The following is a 6,143-nucleotide window of genomic DNA, read 5'->3' as shown; positions in this document are numbered from 1 at the left end:
GTTTCCTATTCTTAGTTTCCTACAGAAACCGGTTTGAAATTTTGAGATAATTTAATATTTTCTTCTCCTTCTTCTCCCTCTCCCTCTCTTTACCTCTTCCTTCTCCCACCTTCCCATCCCTTCTCGCCCTTCCTCTCCTTCTCCCCCTCCCTCTTCCCCTCCCTCTCCTTCTCCTTCTCCCTTTCCCTGTCTCTCTCCCCCTCCCTCCCCTTCCCTCTCCTCCCCCTCCCCCTCCTCTTCCTTCTTTTCCTCCTTCTCCTTTTACTTCTCCTTCTTCTCCTCCTCATCCTACTTCCTGAGATCAGGCAACAATATTTAAGACTGTGTCTCTGACAGTTTATGTGCCAGCTGAATTACTAACCAGATGTGTTAGCCAATGTGTTTTAGGGATGTGAATGGATGAAAACACTATATTAGATTTTTTTTCATTTTCTTTTTATTTGTCATATCCACATAATCAGATTTTCTAGGAGCTTTTCATTTTAATGTTTTCTCAGCAAAATATTATGTATCAAATCAACTTTGTATTCTAATTCAATGATTTCTACTTTTATCAGATTCTCTTTTCTTAAGTTTACTATGTTTTTTATAACTTCTTGAACTACTGTAATCACTTCTATAGTGTTTATTTTCAAATAACATAAATACTTAAAGCTATGCATTGCTCTCTCTCTTTACCAATTTAGTCACATTTCAAATTTTGATGTGTAGAATTTAAATTTTAATAATTTTTCTAAAAAATCCGTATTGCAAAATTTGATTTCCTTTTGCCCAATAGTTATTCAACCTTATGTTTGTTTTATTCTAAAAGATTCACTTTTGGTGTTTTATTATTTTAAAATTCTTGTTATTTCTAATTAAAAATTTTTTTAAAGATCTGTACGTGTCTTGGTGGCCTGGTACATGATTACTTTTGAGATGTTTATAGAATCTTGAAAACAATATGTAGTCTTGCTATGTAACTGTATGTGTGTGTGTGTGTGTATGTGTGTGTAGATATAAAAACATTCAATTTTTTAACTCCAGTGAAATCTCCTACACTATTATGCTAGAATCAATTACTCTTTGTATTTGTAGGATATCAAATACTCTTTGTATATTTTTTGCTTTTAAACTATTATTTTTTAAGTTTATTTATTTTTAGAGAGAAAGTCAGCAGGGGAGAGGCAGAGAGAGAGAGGGAGAGAGAGAGAGGGAGAGAGAGAATCCAAAGCACAGTCTCCATAGCCAGCATGGAGCCCAATGCAGGGCTCAAACTCATGAACCATGAGATCTTGACCTGAGCTGAAATCAAGAGTCAAACATTTAATCAACTGAGCCACCCAGGAACCCCATTTTATAATTATTTTTGTAAAACATTTTTAAAAACTTTCCTTTAAAATATATTATCACATTTTCCCATTTATTTATTTATTTTATTTATTTTATTTATTTCTCTTTTAAGGATGCTCTATACCCAACGTGGGGCTTGAACTCACAACCTTAAGATCAAAAGTCACATGCTCTACTGACTGAGCCAGCCAGGTACCCTACCCTACTCCACCCCCTGCCACCCCATCCTACCTCTCTCTCCCCTCTCCTCTCTTTTAATATATTCTGCCTCCATTTGTCTTTAGTGATTTCAAAGTTATAAATCGTAATATATTTTGTAGTTACTTTTAAGGTTTTCAAAATATAATCTTATCCTATATGAAACTAATTAACAAAATAAAAAATGAGTATTCCCTATAAAAAGTGAGGAATGGGCCAATTTTTACTTTTGTCTATAAACTTTTCCATTTCATGATCTGTATTAAAATAAATAAAATACAGAGTTAGAATCAAATCATAATTTAAAATTATTTTTCCATACATATGTGTTCTCTTCAGACAAATTTTGAAATTAAAACCATATTTACAATGTTTAGGATTTTTTTTCAATGTTTAGTTTTCATTCTACTTTCATTGGTTTTACTCATTACCAGACAAATCTTTATGCCAACACCTTTGTCTTCCTAAATTCTCAATGTTGATTTTTCTCTTAGTCAACTGTCTTTAAACAATAGTCTATAAAAAGTGAGAAGAAAAAAACGATATGAATAAAACAGGTAAGAGGTATAGAGATAAACGTTATCTTCTCCAAAATTATGACACACTACAGACCAGTTAACTTACACCTTCAACAGAAACACCCAATGTACGGTTTTCCATCCTAACTCAAAAACCAGTCCTTGAGTCCTAGAATTTATGTAAAGCAATATTAATATTCTTATAAGGGGTTTTCTCAAACTAAATCCACCTTCTCTGTAATTTTTCTTCCTTTTTTTTTTTTTTTTTTTTTTTGGCAGGCTACCTTGGGTGGCCTATTATCCAGTTTTGCAAAGTGGTAGATTTTCTCTCTACTTGGGATATTCTTTACAAAATCATTACAGGTTGGAATATTTTCATTCATTCACTTATTTACTCATTCAAAGACAAATATTTATTGAATCCTTACTGTGATACAAGAACTAGGAATGTAACAGTGAATGAAGCTTGCTCCTTCTCTCAAAATGTTTGTTTGTCATACCATTCTCAGTGACAGAAAATTTCACAACCTCCTGAATAAGTTTATTTTATGAATTTATTCAAAAAAGTTTCCTGAGTGAGTATGTACTAGGTCAGGACTGTGATAAATGCTATGGGAAATACAAAATCAATTCATCATGGACATGGCTCTTAGATGACTGTAGTTTATATGGAAATTGGAGAGTGGTAGCTAAGAAGCATTAGATAATCTCAGTTCAATCTCTAACAGAGAAGTTGACAAGGAAAAAAAAAAACACAACAGTAGTTTTAGCTTTTTTTTTTTTTAAATCCTATCTCCTATATGCCAGGCTATTAAAAAAAACCCTCTTTACTTGTGTTTTATATTTAATATTAAGATTCTGTGACTTAGATTATGTATATCCCTATTCAGTAAATAAGGGAACAAAAGCTAAAAAGGTAAGTCATATGTTCCACTTCACACCATAAGTGGCTAAGATTTTCTTCAAATTGGGTTATTTGCTCATAAGTCCATGTTCTTTCTAATACCCCATGCTGTACAAAAACTATTTGAAATATTTTTTTATCTTCCCTTTATAAGAAAAAAATAAGTCTTTCTGCTTAAGAGCTCTCTAGAACTAACTGGGCTGAAAATTCACAATGGAACCAAAAAACTATATAGAAACAGAATTTATATATGAGCTACTTATGGGACTATACTTGAACAGAAAGGCTGGAAGAAAGGAAAACAAATATCACCAAGAAAACAGTTCAGGAATGAGAGAGATCTTTAGGGCTTTCTCTAGTGCGTGTACACTCTGATGAGCATCCAGACTTGAGTACTTGAAACTCAAAGTCCCGAAGTTCTCTGAAGTTCAACCACTACTAATGATTAGTCGGGCTAATAAATATAAGGTCTTGGTTATCACACCCCCACTATGTGTGGAAGAAAAAAAATCAGTAATACCAGCTTCATATTAAATGAAAGCCCTTTGCCTCTCAAACAACCTCAGGGCGAATGTGTTTATGAACTGAAAGTACAATGAATTCAGTTCTGGTCAAGGGGTCATCAGACTTTAAATATTCCAGAAACACCACACTGTTTATCACTTCCTACTAAATACATTCTATCTAGCATATCAGTAGCAAACAATCCAACAACGCTTCATGTAGGAATAGGTCAGAACTTGTGTTAACATTGGTTAGATTGCTTAGTTGCTGAATTTCACACAGGCACATTCGAGTTCACCAAACAACATTACTGAGCACCTAATATATGCTAAACTCTGTGCTGGTACTGTGAGAGACACCATAATATAACCTTTAAGGGCTTATAATACAATTGGGAAGAACAGTATAAATATCAAAATTCCTGAATTTTCTATAATAGGTATAAATTCAAGCATTTTGCCCTATTGATGACCAATAGATCCTCATTTTGAATATATGAGAATTTGAGAATATATGAGTGATAGATACACAGATGTATAAAATTATATATATGTAAACATATACATGTGTATGTATGTATTTTTATGTGTATGAATATGAATACAAACTAAGTATTCAAACTGCACAATGTATGATATACCGCAAATGGCCCTAACTGTTCAATACCTTCTGAATCTATCCAGTTCCTCCATCTGGATTACCAAAATTCAGCCGTATTGCCGATGATCTTACCTATTGCAGTAATACACATCTTTCTTATCTCCTCACTCTTAAAGCACCTCAAAAGACTGCTTTTTCACTTAGAAGAAAGATCTTCTAAGAATAACCACTTTTGCTGAGAAGCTGCCCCTTTATCTTTAGGATATTTTACAAACCCATCCAAGAGTCCTGCCGCTGCTTACTCTTCAGCCTTACCTGGCAGGGATCCACCGTTCCCAGGGTACATTCCAGTCTTTCTGAGCCCTACAGGTCTTTCACCACTGTGCTTTCTGACACATCTTAGTACATGCTGCTCCTTCTTACAGGAACTGCCACCCTTCCCTCCCCTAGCCCCAATGTGCATTTTTTAGATAACACATTTTCTAGATAACTTCCACTCATCCTTCAGATCTCATTATGAACGTCACTTACTCAAGCATGTTTTCTCTGTTTTCTACATTACATTAAACCACCTGAAGTATGCTTCCATAATACATCTCCCCCTACAAAAACCACCACCATATTCTTTTTAATTAGGCCCCATGCCCAACGTGAGGTTTGAATTCACAATCTTGAGATCAAGAGTCGCATGCTCTACTGACTGAGCCAGCCAGGCACCCCAACCATCATATTTTATTTTTATTATTTCTTAATACTACTAATTATTTCAAGCTCCATCATGCTTGAAAACCAGCCATGAACACAGAGCCATAACAAACTTATAACTATATCGTGCAATTTAGGGTGGTCAGGCAAGATTTTACAAAATATAATAATGTGTTTACGGAAGACTGTTTCCCTTATAAGAGAACTGTGTGTGAACATGACGAGTGTAAGCCCCTCTTTCCAGGTTATTAGCAGGAAGATGTGGGGCAAGGAGCTAGGAGGGGGAGCACTGAATGAGTGAATGACTAAATGCACGATGCTCTGGGTACAAAAGTATGACCTGGAAAATGGCAGGGAGTCCACGGCCAGGGTGAAATATTCTGAGGAGTAACAGGTGCATTGCCAGGAAAGAAGCCCAAACATCTTTCCCCTCTGCCCTCTTGGTTGGTACCTCACCAACTGGAATATGCCTGTATTCCCCCATCCGGTCATCTCCTCACTACTCATCTATATGCACAGAACATCTAGCCAAACCCTTGACTATTCACCTGAAGAAACTTACACGTGGTTTGTACCTAATTTGTCCTGGGATTGCAGCAGCTGGTACACTTGGCTGAAGTCTCATGGAAATGGTTTTTACTCTGGGAATTTCATTGACTGAATTTCATTGGCTGTGATATCACCATTGCTCAAAGTGGAAAAGAAATGGAATAACTGTTCAGGGAGCTGAGAATGGGTAGACACCAACATTCAAAACTAAAGTTTCCTTCTAAATACTTAGTTATGTCTTGAAGGAACAAATTATGTATGAATTATTTTTTTCCATTAATGAGACAGAAATTGACCCAAGACATTAAGTATTTAAGGGTTAAATGAAGGACTTGTTATTGAATTAAGCTCTCTTGATTATGAAAATCTATGTAACTTTAGGCCTTTAAGTGCAAACAAAGAAAACAGTGCTTCTACAGTATTCATACAGTATGTCTGTTTGCAGATGCTAAAGTGAATTTGACATAATGGTAAGTAGCTCAAACAATCTATATTGCTGGGAGCTCTTCCTCACAGGAGATTGATTTTCCAGCACCATAAGCAACAAGCCCAGAAACACCTTCCCCCTTTGTTGATCATCCTGTGGGCCTAGGATGTTGTATTTCACACTGTCTGATGACATTAAGCAAACTTTCAGACATTCAACTGGAAAAGTTAATGAATTATTTTGCTCTTCCTTATAACATGAAAGTCATCTTGCTAAATAAGTAATCACTAAGAAAAGTTTGTTTTGATTAACCAAGAGAAAGAGAATAATGAAGATATAACATCAATAAAAATCCACTCAGGAAGATAGCACCTCACAACAAGAATTTGTGTAGAGAGCCTAAAGC

The 6,143-nt window shown here is 35.2% G+C and overlaps 1 non-coding gene across 1 annotated transcript; it reads right to left on the bottom strand.

Moving 5' to 3' along the window:
* Positions 1-1,453: 1,453 nt before the first annotated feature.
* TRNAK-UUU lies at positions 1,454-1,526 on the bottom strand. Its single transcript has one exon. It is a non-coding gene; the product is annotated as a tRNA-Lys (tRNA).
* Positions 1,527-6,143: the final 4,617 nt, after the last annotated feature.

The sequence above is a fragment of the Leopardus geoffroyi genome, chromosome D4 (assembly GCF_018350155.1).
Source record: "Leopardus geoffroyi isolate Oge1 chromosome D4, O.geoffroyi_Oge1_pat1.0, whole genome shotgun sequence".
In the NCBI taxonomy this organism is placed as follows: domain Eukaryota; kingdom Metazoa; phylum Chordata; class Mammalia; order Carnivora; family Felidae; genus Leopardus; species Leopardus geoffroyi.
Note: the sequence above shows the minus strand (reverse complement) of the source record. Positions and strands in the feature narration are given on the sequence as shown.